This window comes from Gallus gallus, chromosome 1 (assembly GCF_016699485.2).
Source record: "Gallus gallus isolate bGalGal1 chromosome 1, bGalGal1.mat.broiler.GRCg7b, whole genome shotgun sequence".
NCBI classification, from domain to species: Eukaryota; Metazoa; Chordata; class Aves; order Galliformes; family Phasianidae; genus Gallus; species Gallus gallus.
In genome coordinates, this window is record NC_052532.1 from 45,919,120 (window position 1) to 45,930,565 (window position 11,446).

Below are 11,446 nucleotides of genomic sequence, written 5' to 3' on the forward strand. Positions count from 1 at the left end.
AAAAAAGGCTCACCTCTCTGCTCTGACACAGGGCGCAGCTTCCCTTTATTCCACGCTGTGTAGCAAAAAGCTTGCTCAGCTGTAAGACTCACAAACACTAAATTCCACGGGAATAACACTACTATCCAACAGAAGAAGCGAAGCTGGTGCGCACTGCAAAAGGAGCACTGTTGGGAGTTAAAACAAAAGAAAGAACCATCAGAAACACCTACCATTTTCTAAACAGAATGGAACGCAACTTTCTGAAGTCTCTTGCAGTCATAAAGAGGAAATATTTATGAATTGGAATAATATAGCAACTACCATAGATAACTTAGTGAAAGTTACACTGTTTAATATTCTTTCAATCTCTATTAAATCCCTGAATACGAGGGAAAAAATATCTGCCATTGGCTTCCACCAACAGTTAAATGCATTACCTTTGGGGTGTGGCTCTTCTCATAAAAGTGACGATATAGAAAAGGAATTTTCTCCGTCAACAATTTTGCTTCCTGTGCTTTACCAGAGGGTTTTGTTGCTTTCGCTTTTGGTGAGGTTTATTTTTTTAAACCTCCTGAAGTGACAAAGACTTGTTATTGCTGTCTGACGCTGGGAGCTCTGTACAGCCAATGCAGATAAGGGAGTGTACTTCCCACTGCAAGGTTATGCGTGTATTAGCTCTGTCTGATGCGCAGCTGGAAAAGGCACCGGTACAATCACCTAGACTGCGACGTAAAGCAGTAATGTGGGTTAAGCAGTTCAGGACAGATCCACTTACCTAGGTATAAAAATACTGGCAGCAAGACACCAGCTAGCCCCAGTCATGGAGAAAGCAATCCCATCGTGTCAGCATGAAGCTGGCCTGAAAGTATTTATTTTACAGATGCATCACCTCTGTATTTCTCATCTACCTGTTTCTTAGAAAAGTCTAAATGTTTACCAATAAATCTATACCACAAGATTTTTCCAAGTCTGTAGGGGCGTTATTACTCTTAGCAGCTGTCTGTAGCAGACCCTGCTAAGTCTGATTTACAAAATGCCCTGACGCTCACACCTTGAGGATTAGCATCTTAAATGAGCCTCCAGTTAAGAACACAAAACTCAACATACATAATCTTTCCCTACATACTTCTTTAGCTACTGATGCACTGCTTCCTATGAAAACTGGCTGATGTTAACAGCACCTACTAAAATAACATCTTCATCAGGTTATTTAAGATGTAGAAAAAAAAAGATGAACAAAAAATATCCTTTGCAAATAATGAAACTCAAGAAAATCATTCTCAATATCCTAGTACAATAGAGATATCATATCTTCCAAGCAAAACCAGCAAGGAACCTGCAATTTCAGTTGCCATGAGCAACTATGCCAACCCCATCACAGACAGATGCAAATTGACAACTGACTATACACTGTAGTGCCATTACAAGTTTGTAATGAGCATCAAAAGCAAGTTCAGTGTACGTTCAGATCTTGAGTAGCCTTGTTTTATCTTGGGCCACACCTATCTAAAAACCAGTTCTTGATAATACAAAAAAGATGATTTTCATTTTTTTCCTGCAACCTTCATTTCTGAAATTATCATGAGACATAAAATGAAAACAGATTGTTCAGGCATCTATCACAATATTAAAATATATCACTATCACTACTACTGACGCTGCTGGAATTTTAATTTGTCCTAGGCGTATATAAGTAGAAGGGAAGAATAAAGAAAAATCTGTTTCTTGCTTACATATTAAAGACCCAACTGTACGAATAGCAAGGTGGAAGGGGGAGGGAGCACATTACTTATCTCCAGACACTTTGCAGACAGTCTCATATCAATTGTGGAGTCAACTACCAGCTTTCCAGCACCAGTAAGAAAATGCTTTGCTCCCCAGCCACCCTCTCTTCTTCACCAACAGCCATGTAAGTCTTCCCTCTTCCTCCAACTCTCTTCCCTCCCACACGTTAAATGGAAACCTATTCAGTTTACTAATGCAGTAAGAACTTCTGAAGCAAGAGCTTAATTCAGTTCAAACCGGGATGCTGTAATACCGTAACAGGGACTGTGGTGGGCTCCCTCTGTAGTAAATGTGGAAGGAGAGGCAGTTCTGTACTAAGATCTTAATGCTGTCCTTTGAAAGCATTACTCTACTGATTATAGATAAAAGTAGTAGAAAACAAACAAATGAACAAACACCAGCACTCAAATCAGGCACCAGCACTCAAATCAGGCAATAAATCATATTTTAGATAAAATTATTTGATAAAATAGTTTCTAAGTTTTAACTCATTCTAGAAACAGATGACTAAAGAGAATGCAGGCGTTTTGCTAGGACAGCCACAGGTGCAAATAACCACTGCCCATCCATTCACCCCCAAAATAACTTAACAATGACAAACAACATACAATTTAAATCCTTCAACTAATGTCTACCTCTTCCACCAACAGAAACAATCCTAAATAGCAGGAAAACAAAACTTCTATTAGGTAAGAATACCAAAACAAAATCCCATTTTAAAGGAAGTAGGTTCAGAATGCCTTCTTAACATCACCGTACATTTCATACACAAAGTAAAAACACATTTTCAAATGCAACAGCTAAGCTTGCTATGAAAGCATATCAAGTCTGTAACATCAGAACTCATAATCTACCTGGCACCATTCCTAAAATAGGAAAACTGCAAAATTCCAGAAGAAAAGCATAGAGCTATGGAATCAGTTTACTACTATACACAGCTATGTTGTTTTCCCCAAGCTGTCCAGGAAAAAGGGAGTATGCTTAGTACCAAAATGACTTCCTCTCCCTAAATACATTTTAGAAGCTATTTTTTGGCTTATGGATCAAACATTTTGCTTTTGAGAATTATATCCACATGAATCAGAAAGAAGCCACAATACAACATTTAGGTTAACTGCATTCCCCGATAAACAACCCGGTATTACAGGCAGCAGGTTTAAAAATACTGTGACTTGTGCAAATGGGAACACTGTAAGCTGTTTATCTTGTTTAATCCTGGAGGTAAATAGCATAAGCTTTAAAATATTTTGCTTCGCCGTAATCTACTGAATCCTACTGACAAAGGTAATGAAATACTATGGAGAATCTTCAAGTTCTAGAATTGTCTTTGAAATTATGTTATTGTACAGATTAGAAATACAGGAAATGAATGTCAAGAACACTCAAGCGGCAAAACCAGCAATGTAAATCCAAGCTGTAGCTTCAGGAAAGCCAAAGATCTCATCTTCTCCTCAGGTGACCAATTTTTCAGAAAGGACACGGATCCTCCACAAACGCCCTACTGAAGTCCCTTTAAAATATGACCACTACGGCCATTCACTTTTTGTTGCTGTCTACTCAGACATTTGTTCTGAACTCAATTTCAGCTCAAATTGTTCAATTTTTAAACACTATTTTCAAGACAAAAAAAATTCAACTTCTTCAGATTTCTGTCCTGCAATACAAAGAACTTCACGGCTCCCATCTCAAAGATATACCTGCCTTCAAAACAAATAATCTATATGATTTACCAGTAACTATTTCCCACTGCCTCTTTTTTTCCAGTACCAAAATACAGTTTGAGCTGCCATTTTGCACCATATTTTTAAAAGCCTTTCATAAAGCATACACACTTGATATATTTAGCAGTCAAGGACCTCCTTTCCTCTCCGTGCAGGAGGAAGTTTCCCCTCCCATCTGCTCAGGATATTTAGAAAAATAAATAATTGCAAACTGTTGTTTTTCCATGATCCTGCAGAAGGCAACTATTACATGCGTGAAAAAAAAACCAACCCAACCAACAAACCTGAAGTTGCACCCCAGTGCCTATTTTAACCTCCACTGACATCCCAGAGCAGCCACAAGCAGCACGGCCTGTAGAGCTCGTGCCAATTTCCACCTTCTGCCAGTGGGAGCTGCTGGTGCTGGGCAGCACAGGGCCAAGCACAGCCTCCTGCAGCCATCTGAGCTTCACATTTGGTTTTCAAAGAGCCTATAAATAAGGTAAATTATTATAAAATACTTTTGCAAGGAGGCACTTAAACAGTTTAGTTAGATATTTATGACAAGGCTTTTGAGACTGAGTGGTAGTTAAGAAGGAAACAACTCTCCTGCACATTTAAACACTCCACTGCTGTTTATGAAAACTGGATCTTCATGGACAGAGAAAAAACAGAGGACGTGGCTCCTGCAACAAGCTAGGAACAGACCAGAAACAGGGCTCTTAGTGTTCCTCAGTTAAAACCCACAGCCACCACTTCTTTGGCCTATGAAGAGTGTTTATGAATTCTACAGTCAGAAATTCTGACTGTATTTCAGAACATTTCAGCACAGCTGAAAGCTGATACAAGTCTAATAAAATATAATCTATTATTTTAAATTTGATTTTAGACCTCTTGCGTGTGACTTATGATTGCCGAAACTTCCAAACAAAAAAAAGCTTTTCCTAAAACCCACATACTGAACACAGATCAAAATGTATTATCTGCTCTCTAGCACACAAGGCAAACTGCTGTTACTGCAGGCCCCCAGCCTGCGCCAGCGACCTGTTCTGGCTAAGTTCTGTGGGATCCACGTACAAGAAGGGTGAGCAATGTTCACTTTCTCTTGCTCCCCTGACAAACACGCCTGGCAGCCAGCACCGAGCAGCCTCCCCCAGACACCCTGACATTGCTGAGCCCGCACGGCACCCCGTGACGTAACTGCGGTATTTATAGGGACTGCTTGGCTCCATCGGCCAGCCAGGCTTTACTCCGTCATACGGACACGTGAGCAACCATTGCAGTTCCTTAATCAAAATGTCACATAATGACCAACCAACGGTTTTTACTGAAAGCTGTCTGTGGTATCAACAGTCACAGATCACAACGTTTGTCTCTTATCAAGAGATTCCATAGTTATTTTCACAAGATCAACCTTCTATAAACTCGTGATGAACCATGATAATTTTCACCGCAACTTTAATTTTAGCTCAGCCAACACCACTACAATGCTCATTACCAACTCTTAGCACACTTCGGTTGCGCTCATCACAGAACTCCTCTAAGACCTACCGACAAACACCAACTGCATCAACACCCCAGAAAATGCCCATCAACATTTGACAATTCTTACCATACAACTTCAGGGGCAGCTGTTCAACATCTTCAAGCTATTTTAAGAAGCACTTCAAAGCACCGTGTATGACTATCATCTGGTTTTACTTATGTTCATATGAGTATTTAATGAACATCACTGACCTCTTCTGAATAGCATCAAACGCTACCATTTTCTTTAGTGTTTTCATGGGCTAATAGCCTTGTTAGAATTCATTTTCTTTCCCAAACACATCCTATCTTTTGGTCACAGTTTTTTCCTCATCACAGTCTTTGGCTTTGCTTATCAACCACATCCACTTCAACTTCTTTACATTTTTGTGAACTGGCTTCTATACTTCTAGAGAGAAACTCAAACAGCTTTCTCTCACTTACGGGACAATGGGTTTTCTGTTATTAATGTCCTTTGATCAGTCTTGGTAATTCCTATCTCCAGAAGATCTTTATTTTTGTGAATGCCAATCAGCACCATTCCTATAAATCTCACTAAATGATACCTTTAATGCTTGCTGTATAAAAACATCTTCCACGTATCTTAACAAAATTCAAACAAACCAAGATATTCTGCCTAAGTAACGTGAGAGTAAGGAATCAAAAACACTTGCCAAGGGATGTTCCTGAAAGCAGACTTCTGGTTATAAAAGCTCAGGTGAAGATATGATGCCTGCAAAGTGCCCAGCCTGCAGAGCACAGAGGGGAAAGGCAGGATCCTGCCAGCTCCAATGCGAACAGAAAGCAGGCAAGTCATCTCAGTGAGGCTGACAAGGCACAGCTGCTAAAAATCAGAGACCGTCATGCAACTCCAGCACGCCTTGAAAACAGCAGCAGGGGAAGGCGTACAATTATAAGGAATAGGCTATAATTAAATGAAATATGATTAGAGAGCACGCAGTAACTTTCACTTACACAAGATATCTAGCAAGCCCAACCTAAAATATGAAAACAAGCGAGAACTGTGTCTAGGAGGATAAACAAGGCATTTCTCTTTGTTGTGGTATAACAACACAGCCTCGTTCATCATAATATATGCAGAATTCATTGTTACAGAGGATATTAAAAAAAGGGGGGGAGGGATGGGATCATAGTCAAACACTTGGCTAAAACTGTGTTCTTTAACTTTCTACATTTTCAAGGCATTAGAGAAAGAACAATCACAAATTTGCCCTTACATTCACCGAAGCCTTCATGTACATACTTAAAAAGCATTCAGAAAGTACTTTATCTCTTCTAAAAAAAATCCTTGGTTCTAATTCTGCCCACCATATGAAAAATAAAAATTCTTTCACTGCTGTGCTTTTTTGGCCATGCTACTCATGTCTTTTTCTCTGTACTGTCTGTGCCTGCACACAGCACCCCCCAAAAACTTGGGGACCCCAACAAAAGAAATTGCTAATCTTTTAAAAACAGGCACCAGACCTCAAAAGCCCAAACATGTCAGTAAAACACTTACGATGATTTCCAGAATTGATGCATTTAAAGGATTTTATAATACAGTTATTCATGGGGTTTAATGATCTCCATTAAGAAGTGGCAAAAGCCTTATTGTTTGAGGATTTACAATGGATCAGAAAACACATTAGAAAATATAAAATAAGAATCCTTCATTGGCAAGGAAACGACCAAATTAACCTCTCTTTATAATTTCACATTATCAGCATAAATTGCATGATTCCAGAAAGTGCCCAAATCCTAAACATGGATCTGTATTCCTGCATAACTTCATGCTTTCTTCAACAACAACTATGGCTTTCCAATAATATATGAATGCAGAAATACTGTAAAACTTGTACAAGAAATCACCTTTTCAAGGCCACGTTCTTTCTTCACACTGTCATAATCAAAGCCCAAACTTGTCATTTCAATTACAGATACAGCATTCACTGGTTCTTCCATTGGAACTTGGCATTTTTTCAATACATGCAGGATATTATATTATGCAAAAAGAGAGAAAAAAAATACCAAAAGCTAGCTAGCTGCAAGCTACCTGACTTATGCAGCCTTTAAAATTACCATTCTCCATATAACTGGATCAGAGAACAGAAGCTGAACCGCTGCAGTGAGATATCCAAGTAAGGCAGCTCAGCTGAACTCTACAGCTGATACCTCTGCTAAAATGAGGCCTGGAAACCAACAGCTCTGTAGGAGGTACCAATCCACCAAGTTAGTTATCAGTGCACGAGTAGGGATTTGTATTTGATACAGAGCTATTGCCAGTCATTTGACTAAATGAATATCAGCTCTCACTGTAGAGAAACACCTGCCAGAACTGGATGACAATTCTCCATAAAATACACAAAAAAGAAAACACCTCTCGCCATTAATGACATTTCTGTGAAATTACTCTTTCTGGAAGTATTATCTGTTATTTCTTGTTGACATGGGAAAAACATGACTAGGCTCTGAAAGGGTAAAGCACACCGACTAAGTTTATTAAAATAAAACAAAATGTAGCCTTAGGTTTCTTAAAGTTTTTAAGAATTCAATTAAAATTACTGCCTAGTGATAAAAGCATTGAAATATAAAACGCTTCGAGTTTTAACATCCAACTACAATGATCTCTGTATCAGCATGTGAACTGGCACCAAAATAATTCAAGTTCTACATTCAGAACGAGAATGTCATCGCTACAATGACACGCACTGCAAAAAAGACAATGGTCACCAGCAGTACCACGTGTCAGTCTGTTCTGTAGATGTGAAGCACAGCACTGGGCAGCACAAACAGAACGAAGACTGTGGAACTGTCGAGCAAACATCTGGCATTTTGAAAGCATTTCTACAGCTGAAGTCGTGGAGGAGAGTTTTGTATCAGATTCTGAAGTGTCACCAATTACAGCAGTGTGCAGCTGAGTCATGAGATATATAACTGAAGTTTGCTGCAGAAAAACAAAAGAAGCTGAAAAACCACACAGCTGAGAACTTAAGATACTTGTAACTTAAGAACTGGAGCCAACAGTCAATGTGTTTACAAACACTGAATGCACACTAGAAAAGGTTGATTTTTAGACGATTTTCAGGTTTTTAGACGTTTTCATTTTTTTTCCCCTAACTAAAAATAAAAGATCAGTCCACAGATCACCCACTGCTTCCATTCCACGTGGAAGGAGCAATTTTCAGGAAAGGTTTTAATGCAATGCTCATAGAATCAGTCTCCAGTGAAGCCCTTCCTGGCGGCACTCAGGTTGGCTTACTCAAATACACCGCACTGAACCAGAACCTACTAAGATTAGTGAAACATGTTTTTTTCCTCCGGCAGCAGGTACGTATTTAAAAAACTGGAAGAACGTACATGTTAACAATCCAGCCAGAAATCATGGCATATTATTAGTTATTGGTACTACGTGGCACAACAGGCATACAGGATATCTAATGCCATAAGCAATCTCCTATTTTTATGCTGCAGCGCTATGCAGAAATTGAAGACATTTTTCCCACTCAGGGGAGAAACAGAGCTGCTTTTCAGTTATCCTAAGTCTATATCTGGAATTATATATCAAGTATTTCACTACACGTCAGGGGTGTTTTCCACATTAAATAGATGAATTAATGCACAACACCCTTGGCCAAGCTAAAAATAAATGACCCCGTGCTTCCCAACTACCATTTGCTGCACACAACACAGGCTCCGATGCGCAAGAAGCACGGATGCAGGCAGACCCCTACTGATCTGTGTGGAATTCCATCCCGGGAGAACACCAGGATGCGGCAACACGCAAAGCCCAGGTCTGAGCCGCACCGCGCTATCCCATTAAAGGTGCTGTAAGCCGGACTGCTCATCGACAGGCAGGATTTACATAATGCCATCAAAAAAGGGACGCTTTCGTCTCTCAAATTTAAGCGGCCTTTTTAACGTCAAGTTAACACTGTGATGACTTCTCTGTTGGAGGAGGAGATTCGGTTTGTTCTTTCAAGTATACACAATTCTTAAGGAAATTTTTTCGCTCTGCATTTCAAACATACGATTCCACGTTTTCGTATCTGTTACTTCTGCGTTAATTATTCAAAACAGGCCTTTCTCACATCACATCGAGTGCAGATATAAATAACAAGGGCTGTGCAATGAGCACACGGGATTCCTACAACAAAGCAATATGGCAATCTCTTTAGTATCTCAAGCACATAAAATACCAGGTCACCTCCTTCACTTCTACATAGTTCTAACATGAAAACAAACCCGAATCTGGCACTGTCTGATTTGATAAGTTTTCTTCTGACCCATGTCTTCCACGTATTTAACCTTTGCTCATCTAGTCTGCAGCTCAGTTAGTACCATTCAAGAAGGAAGGCTTCCTCTCCTCATACATAAGCAAGTTACTATTGATCTTCTGTTAAATTATAAAAGGAAGAAACCACCCACGTAAGTTATTTACTGAAATAAAATAAAGGAAATAGAAGCCTTTGACATGAAGTAATTTGGAGTATGATACACTTCAGCCCTGTTTCCCTCACCGTACCCATAATACCAGTAACCACCATTACAAAAGTGCCAAAGACAGCCCAGAGTGGAACACAACTCTGTCTTGCTGCTGAAATTGGTGCAGAAAAAGAGACAAAGAGGACTGAGGTCAGCACTCAGCACGGCAGCAGATCCACCTCTGTGGAGGCAGCAGCAGAACCGGAGTGTGGGTACACTTCCAGGGGATTTACAGAGCACCAAAGGCACCCGCGGGCACCCCCAGGCACCCATCCCACCTTCCTGGGTAGGGAAGCACCGCTCTGCTCCCGCTGGCCTCGTGCCATCGCATATCTGGCAGAGGAAGGGGAGGAAGAAGAGGAGTTCACTGAAGTTCATGGTCAGCCAGCGTTCACGTATCCTGTCATGCAGCAACATGGAGGGGCAGAGGGCACAAAAGCTCTTATGCCACGCACGGAACCGACAGATTTTGGGTGTGCGTGTGTGTGGGGGGTGGGGGGGCTGCAATAGGATCGAATGTGTCATCTGTGCGGAGGCTGCGAAGCGCGGAGCTGTCAGAAGAAAGCAGCCTCGCTGGGAGAGGGGGCGGCGGGGAGGGAGGTTACAAGCGCGGCCGGGATCGCGAGCACAGCCCGGGCCGCCCCGCTGCCCCCAGGCCTCGCGTTCGGGCCGGGGCCGAGGAGCAACGGCAGCCCCCGGGAGTCGCCCCCGATTGGGCCCCGGGGCCACCCGCGGGCGGCGGAAATCCCCCGCAGCCCTCCGCGGCGCCTGCGGGTCCTCGGGCAGTCCCGGCCCCGCCAGGCGCCCCCAGCCCGGCTCCCGAGCCATCGCAGCTTCCCCTCGCCCCTCACCCCGCAGGCCGAGGCCCCGCTCCGGCAGCCGGCCCCGCAGCCCGGGCACGCAGACAATGAGCGGCCCCAACTCACCAGCAGCGCCGGGGCTCCGCGGGTCCGGGGGCGGATCTCCTGCCCCTTCTCCTTCCTCTCTTCCTCCGCCCAGGAGCGATATCCGGACGCGCCGGGAGCCGAGCCCCCTCCCCTCGCTGCCCCAAGAGCCGCCGGCCGCGCCACCTCCCCGAGCGAAGTCACTTTATTCCCCGCTCCAACATGGCTGCTTCAACCGCCGTCGCCTTTCCGCGGCTCCCCAGCGGAGCGCGGCCGCGGAGCCGTGCCGGAGCCGAACGCTACCGCTGCCGAGCGCGGGGCCTTGCGTCAGCCGGGCCGGGCCGAGCGCCGCGCGCCGACGGGCCGAGCCGGGCTACGCGTCTCCGCTGCGGGCTGCCGCCTCCGCCCGCTCGCAGCGCACTGAGCCAGCCCCGCCGGCTGCCCGAGCGCAGGAGGGGCCGCGGGCGAGGCCGGGCGTCGGCGACACCTAGCGGCTGCGGAGAGCGCTGAGGGAGGGCGGCGAGAGAGGGCCGCGGCCTCGGGAAATGCCCCTGAGCGGCGGAGGGGAGTTCGGGCCGCCTTCCTCGGGGGAAGGGGGGAGCCGTGCCCAGCCGGACGCAGGGGGCGCTGCTGCTCCCTGCGTGGCGGTGCGGGGCCCGGCCCTGTGGGGCTCCCCCGGGGCTGTGTCAGCGTAGGGAGGGCCCTTCGCTCGCTCCAGGTGTAGCCGCCGCCAGGGGCGGCCCCTGTGGTGCTTCGCTTGGGGCTTGCGGGAGGGTGGAGCCCGTCTGTGAGGTAGCAGCCGCCCCCCTCAGCTGTTACTGGAGTTAGGGGTGGCCGTGTAGCTTCTACAGGTTTCTTGCTCAGTAGCAATGAAAACGTCCTTTCCGTTATGCCCTGGTGTTTTCTTACCTGTGCTGTGTTTACAGTCCATGTGTCACCCCTGTGCTCATCCTGCCCACACCGACCACGCTTCCTCCTCACTCTTCCATTTATCATCTTTTTGTTGTTGTTCAAAACGATGCAGTTTGTATTCCCCCACTTCTCAGCCCTTTCTGCCCCAAATGTCTTAACCTTCCTGTACTACGGAAT

General features: G+C 44.2%; 1 protein-coding gene across 15 annotated transcripts in view; it reads right to left on the reverse strand.

Annotated features, from left to right (window-relative positions):
* Window positions 1–10,690, reverse strand: part of CDK17 (cyclin dependent kinase 17) — a 90,628-nt gene extending 79,938 nt beyond the window's left edge. For 7 of the 15 annotated variants that reach the window (XM_040672194.2, XM_015283888.4, XM_015283876.4 and 4 more), the window contains exons 1-2: window positions 10,400–10,690; window positions 14–167 (exon numbers count right to left, since the gene is read on the reverse strand). The gene's annotated coding sequence lies outside the window, so the exon portion shown is untranslated. Of the gene's footprint in view, window positions 1–13; window positions 168–212; window positions 434–757; window positions 842–10,399 lie in introns of those variants that run through there. The other 8 variants (XM_040672153.2, XM_046909094.1, XM_046909099.1 and 5 more) reach the window with 3 other exon arrangements.
* Between the last annotated feature and the right edge of the window lie 756 nt (window positions 10,691–11,446).